The sequence below is a fragment of the Balaenoptera acutorostrata genome, chromosome 11, assembly GCF_949987535.1.
Source record: "Balaenoptera acutorostrata chromosome 11, mBalAcu1.1, whole genome shotgun sequence".
Lineage (NCBI taxonomy): Eukaryota > Metazoa > Chordata > Mammalia > Artiodactyla > Balaenopteridae > Balaenoptera > Balaenoptera acutorostrata.
In genome coordinates this window covers 47,588,030-47,603,156 of record NC_080074.1, presented here as the reverse complement: position 1 = coordinate 47,603,156, position 15,127 = coordinate 47,588,030, and the positions used below count along the sequence as shown (strand labels likewise).

At 36.6% G+C, this 15,127-nt stretch overlaps 1 protein-coding gene across 1 annotated transcript in view; it reads right to left on the bottom strand.

Annotated features, from left to right (window-relative positions):
* The window catches only part of PTPRR (protein tyrosine phosphatase receptor type R), a 297,821-nt gene that overhangs the window by 270,231 nt on the left and 12,463 nt on the right, over nt 1–15,127 (bottom strand). The window contains exons 2-3 of the mRNA XM_057557387.1: nt 8,639–8,717; nt 7,650–7,740 (exon numbers count right to left, since the gene is read on the bottom strand). The gene's annotated coding sequence lies outside the window, so the exon portion shown is untranslated. The remainder of the gene's footprint in view (nt 1–7,649; nt 7,741–8,638; nt 8,718–15,127) is intronic.

Here is a 15,127-nt window from a genome sequence, read left to right as displayed (position 1 = left end):
CTTTGCTAAGCTGCTTTGGGTCAAGGCCAGTGCTTTCACTGCTCAAGGAATTGTCTATGATGGGTGGTAGTTTAAATTGTAGCTCAGTGCTCAAAGCCTTTGCTATGTTGTTTTGGGCCTGTCCAGTGCACATGGAGCTCAAGGGTAAGCATGGGCCTTTTGCAGGTTCAGAACATAGAATCAGAAAGGTCCATTCTCTTTAGCAGGAACCTGTTCTCACCCATCCATGATATGGAAGCAGAATTTATATATGTGATTTAGGGCATCCTCTTTCTTGTTCTGTCTTTAATGGGGTTCTTTCTTGATTTTATAGTAGCAGAAGTTGCCCCAAACTCCACTCGCTAGTTCTTTGTTCCAGAAGAACTACAAGTTTTTTAATGGAGTTCACGATGCCCTCTTTACTAAATGCCATAAAAGTAACTCACTCTTTGCCATTCCCTTCAAAATGTCACCTCTCCTCCACAATATACCTAGTTTTATCTTCTTTTCTGTGCTGCTAAGTTCATCTTTTTTGCATCTTTTGTTCACTGTTTATAGTTAGTATCTGCGAGAGCGTTGGTCCAGTAGCACCTAGACCAAACCAGAAGCGTTAACTCAGAATCTTTACACTTTGTATTTATGACAGTCCTTTAGTGGTTCCAAGTACATGTAGAAGTCTCTCACTTTTCAACTCACTGTCTTACTCAAGGTTTATTATTTGTCTGTATTGGGAATTAAAGCCCAATTGCAAAACATGATAGAACCCTCCTAATTTCCCCCTCCTCTGTACCACCACATCCACTGCCACTCTAAACTTCTGTCTCAATGTCAAGTTGTGCTTAGTACCCTGACTTCCACTTCCCTGTTGATTTTTGTCATTTGGGGATATGTCTCTCTTTACTTTGAATTTGGCTCTACTTTAAATTTAACTGTCACAATTTATTCATCACTTCCAGGTCTTTTCTAACAGAAGGCTTATGAAGAAGTTAGTTTAGTCTACCATTTTGTCAGAAAGAGAACTCTTTCCTTGCCTTCTTTATTATTTTGTTCTTCATTTCGGAACACTCTGAAGCAGAAGCATGATACATACTTGCCATAACAGGCACTGTAACTTGGTAGAAAAGATAATAATGATGATGTTAGTGATTATAACTTCTACTAAAACAAAAATCCCTATAACCACAAGAAAATGGGAGTATGTCTTTTCCTCTGTCCAAATGCTGTTTTACAAAAGTGCAATGTATAAGGTACAGCTTGGTGAGATCACCATGGCTTACCACCAGCTCATATTATCAGCAGGGCATTGTTACACAAGTACCGGCACAAAATCAGGTACTGTTCACTCAGTATTAGGCAGCTGAATCAGGAACACGTTTCTCTTCTTGAATTGTCCTCAAGAGCTCTTTAAATACACTGAACAGGTATATAAAAGTGAATTCAGTTACTCAGTGACTTCTGCTTACTCAGTAGGCCTGAAATGGCTTCTAAAAATTAGTTGTAACTGCAATCATAGTTATGTCTGTTTGGCTAAAAGAGGCCAAAGACCTTTTCAAAATCTAGAGCAAATAACTGGGAATGTTTATTTGGGGGATGGCGTAGGTCAACACTAAACTGTATTTCCTCAATAATTTTATCATTTCTGCTTCATTAAAAAAAAAAAAGACAGAGTGAAACTCCATGCCTATAAGATGTGCCAAAATGCTGATCTCTGTTTTGGTGAATCAGGATGTGACTCTCTGATGCCCTCCACTCAATATCTATGCTCGCCCGTTTGTTTCTCTCTGTTCTATCACCACAAACACACCATTTACCTCATCAGCTATTTTATAAATATGTGTGTTTCTTGTCACTGGGAGATCAAATAAGCAAGAAGACATGGATCAACAAAATGTCACTCTATTCTCAGAAGAGAAGGACTTTTCAAAGTAGCATAATCCCCTTCCATCAAAAGTATATCCAATAAGGGGTTAATATCCAAAATATACAAAGAATTCATACAGCTCAACATCAAAAAAAACCAAACAATTGGATTTAAAAATGCACAGAGGACCTGAACAGACATTTTTCCAAAGAAGACATACAGATGGCCAACAGGCACATGAAAAGATGTTCAACATCATTAATCATCAGAGAAATGCAAAGCAAAACCACAATGAGGTATCACCTCACATCTGTCAGAATGGCTATTATCAAAAAGACAACAAATAAGAAGTGTTGGCGGGGGTGAGGAGAAAAGAGAACTCTCCTGCACTGTTGGTGGGAATGTAAATTGGTGCAGTCACTATGGAGATTCCTCAAAAAATTAAAAATAGAACTACCATATGATCCAGCAATCCCATTCCTGGGTATTTATCCAAAGAAAACAAAAACACTAATTCAAAAAGACACATGCATCCCAATGTTCACTGCAGCATTATTCACAATAGCCAAGTTACAGAAGCAACCTAAGTGTACATCAACAGATGAATGGATAAAGAAGATGTGGTGTATATATATACAATGGAATAATATTCAGCCACAAAAAAGAGTGAAATCTTGCCATTTGTGATAAAACATGGATGGACCTATTATGCTAAGTGAAATAAGTCAGACAGAGAAAAACAAATACTGTATGACTTCACTTATATGTGGAATCTAAAAATTCATAGATACAGAAAACAAACAGGTATTTATCAGAGGGGCAGGGAGTAAGGGGAGAAAAGAAATAGAGGAGGGAGATGAAGAAGTAAAAACTTCTAGTTGCAAAATATATGAGTCACAGGTATGAAATGTACAGTGTGGGGATTATAATCAGTAAGTATATAATATCTTTATATGTTGACAGATTATAACTAGACGTATCATGTTGATCACTTTGAAATGTATCGAAATATTGAAATACTATGTTGTGTAACAGAAACTAACATAGCGTTGTAGTTCAGTTGTACTTCAGAAACAAACAAACTCACAGAAAAAGAGATCTGATTTGTGGTTACCAGAGGTGGGAGGTCGGTGAGGGGGGAGGGGGAATTGGATGAAAGCAGTGAAAAGGTACAAACTTCCAGTTACCAGATAAATAAGTGCTAGGGACATGATGCACAATGTGATAAATACGATTAGTACTGCTGTGTGTTAATACATGAAAGTTAAGAGAGTCAATCCTAAGAGTTCTCAGCACAAGGAAACTTTTTCCTAGTTCTTTAATTTTGCATCCATATGATATACTGGATGTTTACTAAACTTACTGTGATCATCATTTCATGACGTATGTAAGTCAAATCATTACACTATACCCCTTAAACTTATACAGGGCTGTAGGTCAATTATATTTCAATAAGACTGGAAGAAAACAAAGGAGCATTAGTGTTGCTCTCAAGGTTGATGTACCTGACCATTGGGAGCCACTGCGATCTGCCATGTGTACTGCAGTAATCTGCAGGTCATTTAGGAATGCTTCACAAGTAGGCATTTGCTCCACATTATACTACACATTACTTGAGGAAGGTTTCTGAGGAAAGTTTTCTCTTGAGTATATGGTTAAATAACTTGCTAAAAGAGGAAAAAGATCATTTTGCATTTTGATATTTGGATCAATGCTTTTGGGACCGATTTTTTAATTTCTTGAAACTGGAAATCCTCAGTGCTTTGTTAGTTTCATAAAGATTAAAATGCTATTTTCACTGATCAGATGGAAGATGAACCCATGTCGTATGATTCTTTGAGATTTGCTGGTGTAACATCTTACCAAGTTCTAGAAAACCACAACCCAGTAAAAATCTAACCGAGAAGCAGAAATACAAGTAAGTGCTGGTCTTCCATCTCTGATGTGTTGGGTGTTCTCTCTCTCTCCTCATCCTATCCGAGCTATTGTCAAAGGATCATAAAGGTAATCTCTTCCTGAAACTCTCATAAATAAAACAGATTGCTGCATAAAATTTGCCAGAGACAGGTCACAGTGTTTCCCTATAATGAACTTTTAAATATTGTTTCAACTACTCTTTAAATATGATGCATGATTTTCATAGATAAATTTCACTTATGAAACCTGACTGTGAGTGAAAGGAAATAACCATATAATAGGCAGAGCATAACAAGAAATTATTCGGGTTTTTCCCTCTTCTAGATAAAAGAGAGGAAGGGAAAATATATACTGCAATTTGATTACAATTATATACTATCTATTCTGAGCAGTAATTAATATTGTCTGATGAGTCAACTCATAGGCCACTTAACCTAGCCCTTAATGTCCAACTCAGTTTCCACATCCTCTATGAAATCTTAACTCGCTTCTCAGCATACACTTATCCCTCCTTTCCCTGATTCTTTTGGCCTGAACTGCGTATACCATCCGTTGTGCTAGTTCTTGTATGAGCTCCTCAAATCAAGGGCAGGTGTGCTCTCTTATGCATGTTCCTGGGGCCCAGCACAGTGCCTGGTACATAAAGCTCCCATCACACTGTGTTGTAAATTTGTGATCGTTCCTCGGTTTACTCCCAAACTAGACTGTAAACTCCTTGATGGTAAGGATTATGTCTTATTAGTTGTGAAATGCCTGCTATACAATAGGTAATCATAACTCTATTCTGAATTTATACATTATATGCGATACTAATGTATACAAATTCACAAAGTATACACATGAACTTTATGAAACATGCAGTATATGTAATTAAATAATGATTATGAAATATCTTACATCTCTGATTACACAAGTAAATTCCTTCAGATTAAGAACCATACCTTACCCTTCTCTTGTATCCTTACCCTGAAAGCATCAGAAATAAATTCACTAAACACTTTTAAAATTGAATAATAAGGTATAATTATGAGGAGCCTCAAAATTTAAGTCATGATCCATGTGTCCACAGTTGATGTTCAAAACCCCTCTCAGTTCACATCAGGAAACACTAACTGAGCACTTACTATGTGTCAGGCACTATGCTACTCATTAGGCTAGAAGAATGGAGTAAAAGAATAAAATAGGGAGGCAGCTCCTAAGGAGCTTATATTAGGGTAAGGCTGACACTTAATATATTGTCATAAGTAATAAATATGGATGTACACTGGATATTTTGTGAGCACAGAGGAGCACTTATTCCAACCTTGGGTTAATGTATGACTCCCAGAAGAAAATAACACCTTGAAAGATGAGTAAGCATTAGCCAAGAATAGAAAGATGGGTGTCCTTCTTAAATGGATCAAAGTGAATGAAGGCACAAAATGCTAAAGGAATATAATGTATATTTATCAGAGTATGAAATATGAAGTTAAGAGTGAGGAGGAATTAGATGTAGAGGAAGACTGGATCAAGACATAAAAGTATTTATATGCCACTCTAAGGAACTTAAACTTCATCCCATGGCCAATGGAGATCCTCTAAGTGTCTTGAGGCCTGGAGTGATACGCTCAGCTGTACACTGTAGGGACACCACTTTGGTTGTGGGAGGGATTGATTAAGGAGTTGGAGCAGGATTGGAGTAAAAGAAAACAGGAAGCTACCGAAATTTTGCAGGAAGAGATGGAGAGGGCCTCTACTTGGTTAGTCGAAGTAGGTATAAAGAGGAACAGAAAGGGAGTACATTCTAGAAACATTCTGAAGATATGATTGACATGACCTGGTGACGGATTGAAAGTTGGATATGTAGGAGAGAGATGAGTCAAGAATGACTTCTGTGTTCCTGGAGAAGATTGGACCACACACCAGGAGAATCAGAGTACAGAGAGCAGAGATAATGGGTCCTGTCAAGTGCAGGTGTACAGCCTATATTTAGATTTCTATGACTGAATCACAGGGTAGAGGCTAGAACTGAAGGCAAAAGCATATAGGTAAAAGATAAAGACATCCGACTGAATCAGATAACTGATTAACAGTATGTGAAGACAAAAAAGCAATGGGTTATCACAATGAAGTCTGAGTAACATCAATATTAAGGAGAAGAGAGATGATGAAGGAAACTTTACCTGGCATGAGTGTAAGAGGAGTGTCAAGTCTTAGACAACATCCAAAGGCATGAACGATTAACAGTAACCAACATTGTCGGGCAGGTATTACTCTGTTCCTCAATGCAGGCATTTTAGCAATGTTCCTCCGTGTTATTCCTTGCCATCACACAGTTCCTATTTCTCGTAGATAGCTTTTTAGAAATGAGACTGTCTTTAAGGCACTAAGGATGCACTAAATCATAATGCATCACAGAATGGAGAAGGGGTAGGAGCATTGGTTCACAACTGTGACCTTCCCAGTCATGCTGGGAGAGCAGAGCAGGCCTGTGGAGGTACACTTACCACAGAGTTGATGCCAGCTCAGCATTAAAGGAAAGCCACAGATGTTGAGTTGTACGTGATGGGCGTACCCTCCCTGAGACATTTTTAGCAAACTGATGCTCTTGTGGATGGCTATTTTGACTATACCTGTGAAGACCTTAATACTGTCTTGATGTATATTTGATGTGGATTTTTACTGTATCTTAGAGTAAACTCTCTGCACAGCTATACTCTTTTCTGAGCCCCAAAGGGATGTTATTTGTGAATCTTATTAAAAATTAACAGGAATCTATTTCCCATGCTCTGTCTGTCATGGATGAAGAATGGCATAAGTTGATAAGCACAAGCCATTCATTGCTTTCTGGACCCAGAGGCACTGGAAAGCATCACAAATCGTGTGATGGGACTGGCAAAGCTCAATGATTTATCTAAATGATGTTCAGAATTTCACGTGTCAATAAAAGCTCCTTGGTGACTATAAATCCAGAGGACTGTATTTCTCTTTCAAAGGGAAAAATATATTATTCCATGAATTGGGTTCCAATTTATATATTCCTGACTGTACCTGCTTTTTATCCAGGCTTTGTATATTAGAACAAAACCACTCAGGTCAGCATACCACCAATGATGGTTACAGAGTTTGAGAGAGGGCACGTAAGATGAGAATTAACTGAGAAAACCTTGCTAATACTACAGAATCCTTGTTGCAACAGACCATTGTTTAAAGTATTCAAGTTCAATTCATATCTTGCTACCTTGAAAAAATGAGAAGAATGACACCCTCCCCATCAAAACTAGAAATAAAATAAAAGCTTTATGAAACACAGCCTAAAAGTTCTGGGATAACCTTTTCCATCACATGAATATCACAAAGAGATTCAGTTAGAATATCCTTCTCTGTTCATTTCAATATAATTCCCAAGAATATCTGAAATTCAGGGCAAGATAATGATGAAGAAGCAGCAGAAACTTTAAGATGCATTAGACAAGTTATTTATTCTCTATAACCTCAGTTTCCTCGTTTGTAAAATGGAAATAGAACCCTCTGGTGTTAGTGGGAGAACTACATTGTATAATGTATATAAATAAAACTCTTAAGATAGTGCTTAGTACATACAGAACAGATGATTAAGGGTGGATTTTTTATTATTATTATCATTATGGAGATTGCATTAACACTCATTCACTACTTGTAAATTCATTCTCTCATCTACTAGTAGGTGACATGGGAAGAATCAAAAAGTGAAGAATAATCATGAGAAAAAAACACAAAATGGACTAAATGATATCCATTAAATTTACCTATAAATTAAGAAAAATATTTCTATTATTCAATTTAATGGAGAAATATATGCCTATAGAAACAACAGTTTGAAAAAGCATTTCACAAGATATAAAGTAATTAACACACTCTGAAAGATACAAACTACCTCTGTCCAGGGAGAAATTCTCTCCTGCTGTAAGTATTGAGTCTTCATAGAATTTTTTAAAATGTCGAATATTTCTATTCAATCTTTTCTACAACAAAGAAAGAAATAAGAAATAAATTACTGCGATAATTATGCCTGTTTCACCAATCTCATTCTTTTTCAAGGATATGTGCATTCGGTGTTGTGATTTTTATCTCATGTACATAGAATATAGCCATGCTTTCCGTAATTAAAATTGCTTCTCCTTTAAGTGGGAGTTTATTACATCAGCATGCATCATTTTTCCAGGCGTTTTGCCACCTGAACAAATTTGAGAAACCCCAAGCTATGTATGAGGATGGCTAATTTCAGGAGTAAGCTATAAATCGCCAGCAATGAAGAATTATGCTGAGTTTGAAGGACTCCAGTGGAAGACATGATGAAGTGAGGTGGTAGAAAGAAGGTATTGTCATAATAATGGGTAGTTAAACAATCAGGATACAGTGCTTGCATACTTTGTAAAATAGTTCCCACACATAGAAATGCACTGACTGGATGAATGCTGGTATCCCACCAGAAGAGACAAACGCCAAGACAAGTGTTTATAACAAAGAAACATTCCCAAGCATCACGAGGGAAAAATCCAAATATTCAATATTTATTCTTAATGAAAACCTGAGAAAAGCAGGCAGTAGCAGGAGAATATGATTTAATTATAAATGGAAAAGATGAAACATTTCTGAACCTGACACTATCCCGTGAATAGTTCCAAGAGTGTGACATTTAGTAGTCAAGGAGCCATTGTTACGAACGCATTCACATACTCAATCCACACTTAATGAAGCATATACTTCATTCCAGTCCTCATCCTGGGCACCAGGGATTCAGAGGTAGACAAGATGCTGCCTAGGATGACCGAACTCTTAGTATATTTGGAAAACAGATGAGAAAGTAAAACAGTCACTGAACAGTGACTTAACTGATGTAGGGTCACAGATGAGGCTCACCTCACTTGGCTTGGGGATGCCAGAATACTTCCAAAAGGAGAAGACACTTGAGCTGGCCTTGAAAGACATGAAGGAATGCCTAGAATAACAACAAAGGATAGAAAACATTTCAATATACACAGACGCAGAAGTACAAGAGTAGACAAAGTAACTAGGAGGATAACAAATAGTGTTTCATTGCAGAATATACTGTGTTGAGTAGGAGAATGTCTGTAGGAAGATAACAGGGACCCCAGTCATGAAGCCTTATATAAAAAAGTGATTCAAATATGTCTGGAGTCTAGCTTCTTCCAGAGGGCTGGCTCCAGTGTTCTGTGTATTCTGGCACAACAGCAGATGTCAATAGTGTCTCTTATCCATGGCTTGCAATACTTAGGCCACAAGGGCAAATACCAGAATCATCTTTGAGGGGAAATGACCAGCAAATTTTGAGCCAGGAATTTTTGTCTAAAAGTAGCAAGGGGATCTTGAGCCAAGCATGAGAAGCCGAGATCTAATGCCAAATGGGAATCTGAGAATTACACAGCTGAGTGCAAAGAGCAGGAGGACAGAATAGGCAAATTGTTATCAATTGGGATAAATTCTGGAGGAAGCTGAAAAACCCACGATGGGATGTTTCCGCACTCTTGGCGGTGTGTTTATATGAGAGGTTGGTCTGACGACCCACAGTAGACTAGTTATCTGGCACACAGTAGGCTCTCTATAGGGTGTGTGATTGTGTTATACCATTTGTCTACTTACATATGTGCCTATATGTAATGATTCAGCTTAGAGCCAAGAATCTCTAATGGCAGATAATCATTTAGGATAAGTTACTAGCCACATGGATATCTTATCCCTTCAAAAATAATTCTGTTTGTCACTGTACATCAAGTCCTATTATAGGGCCCAGAGTAGATGTTCTCTGAACTGAACCGGAATGAAAGAGCCCTCCAATGCAGCCTCCCCACCCCGCGAGTCCCACCCCACCCCCTGGAAGGTCGACTGAAATTGTGGCAGATCAGTGATTTCCACACATTCCTCAGTTTCAATTTTTAAATGGACAGATTAGTTTTAAAAGCAATAATAATATAAGCATCAGCCTTATATCAAAATTAAAATAAACAGTTTTATACAAAACAGTAAACTAAAATTAAGAAAAACATCAGACTTTATAACAAGATATTGAAGAATGCTTTACAAAGCACTATCTTCATAACAGCAAAAAAAGATTTTTTATGATTAACAAATCATAACAAAGAATTTTTATGATTTAAAATGGGTTTTCAGTTTTACAGATTATTTGTAGATGTATAACAAAACCATGGAATTTTGACAGCTGAAAGAAAAGAGAGAGCTTCTCTGACTCAATCCCTTGCTATTAATGAATGGAGACCCACAGAATGGTTTACTCCAAAGTTCTTTTTGTGCAACTCTTTTTTCAGTACTTGATGATACACTAAAATCAGGTTCATCAGAGTCTTTATTTTCCTTAACTACACGTTTTTAAGTAAAGGCATTGTGCAAAGGTGAATATCTTGGCATCTCCATACTGCAGCACAGAGCAAGGCACTTGATACAAAGTCAATGAATATTTGTTGGATGAATGAATAAGTGAATGCGTGCTCCTTCATGTATGTAGTCTGCCTATGTATCACACGTAGGATTGCTATCTCACTCACTAATAAGCTCACTAATGTATGTCCATTTTCTGCATCGTCTATACTAGACTTCATCCTAGAACTCTTTACTTGGTGATGGATACCAGGTACCTGATTTGTTCCATGTTTCTGAATCTAGATTTCTTAAGACTGATGAGTTCATCTGGTGTCAAAGGTTTCCCCATCTCCTATTCCTAGAAGCTTAACACAATTATCTACCCTTAAGGATCTTACCTTTTTCAGACCAGTTCTGAGGACTGGTTAATTATGGATTAATCCCAGCATTAGGATCTCAAAGGAAGCTAAATTGTTTTATACCTGATCCTTCATATTTTTGTGGCAAAGATTAAGAATTTGCTTTGAATGCATGAAATTGCCCTAAGATGAGACATGCTATCAGCACTAAAGTAAACAAAGTCTGTTTCCAGCTAATGTGAAACTGACCAAGATGGCAATCTGAGTTAACACTTTCTTTTTTTTTAACTATTTACTCAGTACCATTTATATTGACATATAACATCAGTTTCAATTGTACAACGTAATGATGCAATATGTGTATATATTACAAAATATCACCTTAATATTGTCTCTATACACAGTTACAAAAATTATTTCTTGTGGTGGGAACTTTTAAGATTAATTCTCTTAACAACTTTCAAATATGCAATAGAACATTATTAACTACTGTCACCATGTTGTACATTACATCCCCATGACTTATTATTTTATAATGGGAAGTTTGTACTTTTTGACACGTGTGCTCAGTAACAAATTTTTACATAAAATCCAATTAACCCAGAAGGTCACTTTAATACTGGTGCTTCCTTGGGAGATTCACAGAAATATTGGGGAAACCAGTTACCCTCTTGGCCAGTGTGGTTCTCTGAAAGACTTGCCTTTTTTTCAGGAACATTTGAAGTGTATCCACATACTTTATTTCCATATTGATAGGCACATATTCCAATATTGGTCCAGATAAATATTACTACTGGGTGGGTAGAGATTTTATTTCAAGATGAAGAAAAGAAACCTGGAAAATGGAGGTGATTTTCAACAGCATTTTGTATCTTTATTTCACTTATATTTTTCTAATATGCTGACACGTGAATTAACACTTTCTTTGATTTGAATCCACCTAGAAGAGGCCAGGTTGAACCACTAAGTCATTTAGAAAAACTGTCTAAAAGACATAATCCGCTAGCCAATGTTCTTTGTAAACAGATGACTAGAGATACTGGCTTAATACTAAAAGAATAATCAATACTTTCTTTTTCATTAGATTTTCTTGCAGAAGATCCCTGATGTGAGGGGTCAATAGGGTATTTATTCCTCAGAGCTCACAAATAAATAGGGTTGTGTTGGTTAAATATTATTGGGATTGTGATCTTTGGTGGGACCACTGCTTGAGATATATTCTCCTGCCAGTAAGAAGGGGAGGAGCAGCAGTTGATAACAGTGGGAGTCTTAAGTTATGGGACAGCAAGTTATTGCCATTCTCTTGCTTTCGTATTCCATAGAATTCACTATGCAAAGCTCTGACAATGCTGTTGAATAAATGCTATAAAGACAGAATTTTCAAAGAATTCTCTCTGCAGCAGAAAATACAATGGCAATTTTTTTTGATGTTTTCATTTTTGTTCTTATTTTCAATAGAAAATGGAAATTAACAATAGTACCATTCTTCTCACAATTTGGATTCCTTCCCTTTCAGTGAAACTAATTTCTGTGCCTGTTGATTATTCATATCGTAGCAGAATAATTACAGAAAAAAATGCTCACCGGTCATTATGCAATGCTCTAGATGAAAAAACTAAGCATGTTTCTTTTAATAACAGAAACATATAAAATATAATAGGAAGGTATCCTTTATAAGAACAGTTTATGTTTTCTCTAAGGCACATGTTTTATTCTCCTATGAGATTGTATTCATGTTTCAAAAGTCTTATTCTTCAGGATATTGAGTAACTTGATAAGTTGCTATTATTTAGAGCATATATTAAACAAACATATATTTGCAATGAGTTGACTGAAGAATTTAAATTCATTGGAGTGTTATGATGAAATAGATTTCTTTGTTCTAGTAGCTGCCCTCCACTATCGTATGTTGAATCTAAGCTTCCTATTGGGTAAAAGATCTGTTCATAATATCTTGGGTCAGATTCCAAAACTTTCCCGATATGTATTGATGTTAGAATTTTCTCATTTCAATATTTAAGCCAATATTTAAAACCATAACACCAAACTCTTTATAAAGTTTGTCTTCATCCAATGTTTCATGCTAACTAGACATGAGCGAGGCACTCTGCAGATGTTATTCCCTGACAGAACACTATAAATATTTTCATCATCCCCATTTTGCAGATGGGGAAATTGAGGTTCACAGAGGTTGTTACTTGTACAATATGCATAATAATGAGCAGCAAGTAACCTTAGCTGCCTAATTCCACGGCCTGAGAAATTTCCAGTAGAATACAATACTCAATAGTAAAGGTTTCATATCACCATTTTATGACAGACCATTTTTTAAAAAGAAAGGCATTTGTAATTGTCTGGATTGACATTCCTTAAACATGCATCTTGCTTATTTCCCATGAGGCTCCAGATGTTAAAAATCTATAAATTTATTTTCTCCCTTAAGAAAAAAGGTCCTATTTCATTTTTCTTCAAGAACCTTTGATGTGACCAATTTCTAACACCCAATCATTATATACATCAATAGATCAGCAATGTTGTCAATATTATTAAGTGTTTTATATGTGGACAGTATTAACTGTAAAATCAAGAGTCCTTATTTACAAGTTACATAGCTAAACATAACAGAGACCCTTTGGCCTTTACTGCTTCTTTTCCATGTTATTCAAAGAGGTATAGCAGGGTTTTGTTTTGTGGTTTTTGTTTTTGTTTTTTTGACAGTCGTTCCAAAAGTACACATTTTCTATTTTGCCACATTGATTCTTTTCTTGGACCTATGTTCTCCATTCCCTTTGGTTTCTGTTTGACTTCCGAAGCATCAACAACTGTTAGACATTCACTTAGCTTGTCATTCATTCCACTGTTTTTATTTCCTTGGCCAACAGTTAACCTTCAAAACCATGTTATCTGGAATTGCTGATATGTATATTTTCAATTTTCCCCAAGTACTCCCTTAGCAGTTTTGTTGTAAAATGAAGACCAACACGTTCCTTTTCAAAGACCAACTTAGAAGAAGCTCTGCGTAACCTCCCTTTCAAAACTCTCATGATTTTTTCTTTCTCTTCTTTTGATAATACATTTACTTTTGTTTTACTGCTCAAGTCTAATGTATTTCTGAAAGCCCTTCTAAGCGTCCTTGGCATTAGATCATTTTCTTTGAACAACACTTGATATTAAATACTATATGACTTGGAATTCCCCAAAGAATTTAAAGAATCTTAGCAAATATGAAAAACGTTCATGCTTATCTTAACCAAAATAGACCAAGGTGTGTAATGAGACCCTTTCAACTAATGCCCATATGGTCATGCAAAGTTCAGCTTACCTTAGCAACTCAATTTTTTAGGGTAAACTAGTTTAATTGTTGCTATAACTAGGCAAGTGGGACCCTCAAATTCAACATCTAACTTATCTAAAATTCCAGTGCTACTACTTATTTGCCCAATAAATTATCCAGATCATTTAATTTAAATGGAACCTTTAAGGTTTTGACTGTTAATCTCTACTTCACTTTACTTTTTGACCCCCATCTGAATAATTGTCCTTTAAGCAAAGGCACACGGAAATAAACTGTAACAGACACTTTTTAATTCCATGGTTTTAAACGTGATTGGTGTGTATACAGTTTACCATGTGGAAGATATTGAAAAAGCAGATGGGGTAAAAGGGAAGTTGGCCAGGTTATTGACTTTTCTTAATAGACTTTATTTATTAGAGTAGTTTTAAGTTCACAGCAAGATTGAGTGGCAGATACAGAGAATTCCCATACACTCCCTGCCCCAATACATACATAGATTCCTCGCCGTTATCAACATCCCCCGCCAGAGTAGTACATTTGTTACAACTGATGGGCCTATACTGGCATATCATTATCACCTAACAATCATAGTTTAGATTAGGGTTCACTCTTGGTGCTGTACATTTTATGGGTTTGGATAAATTTATAAAGACATGCATTCACCATTACAGTATTGTACAGAGTAGTTTCACTGTCCTAAATATCCTCTGTGTTCCACCTATTCATCCCTCCCTCTGCCCTAACCCTTGGCAACCACTGATCTTTTTATTGTCTCCATAGTTTTGCCTTTTCCAGAATGTCATATAGTTGGAATCATATAGCATATGGCTTTTTCAGATTGGCTTCTTTCACTTAGTAATATGCATTTAAGTTTCCTCCACGTATTTTCATGGATTGAGAGCTTATTTCTATAATACATGGAGAAGAGTAAAGTTCATCACTATGTCAATCACCAGGAGTAAAAGTCCAAACAATTCTGCCCTTTGCATCTTGGTATCAGAGTCACCAAGGAAAACACAACACAGTCAAGCACTGGATGGCGTCACACTTTACTTAGATAGAAAAGAGACAGAGCTAGATCAGCTTCAGTAGTGGGTATTGGTACCCCATGGCCAGAAGGTCTTTCCCCTTCTCTTGCTACAATGCAAGGAACCCCATCCATTCTTGCTTGGAGAACAGATAAAGCAGTGGGGTTGGCCAAGTGCCATATGATACACACTCTTTAAGCAAAGACAAAGAGTAGTCACTAAGCCTGAAACAAGGAAGTATACTTCCACACAAGGTGATAAGCCCAGCACAGGCTGTGTGGGCACTTTAACTCTTGGTAAGGAAGCGTTCCAGGCCCAAAGCCCATCCTTG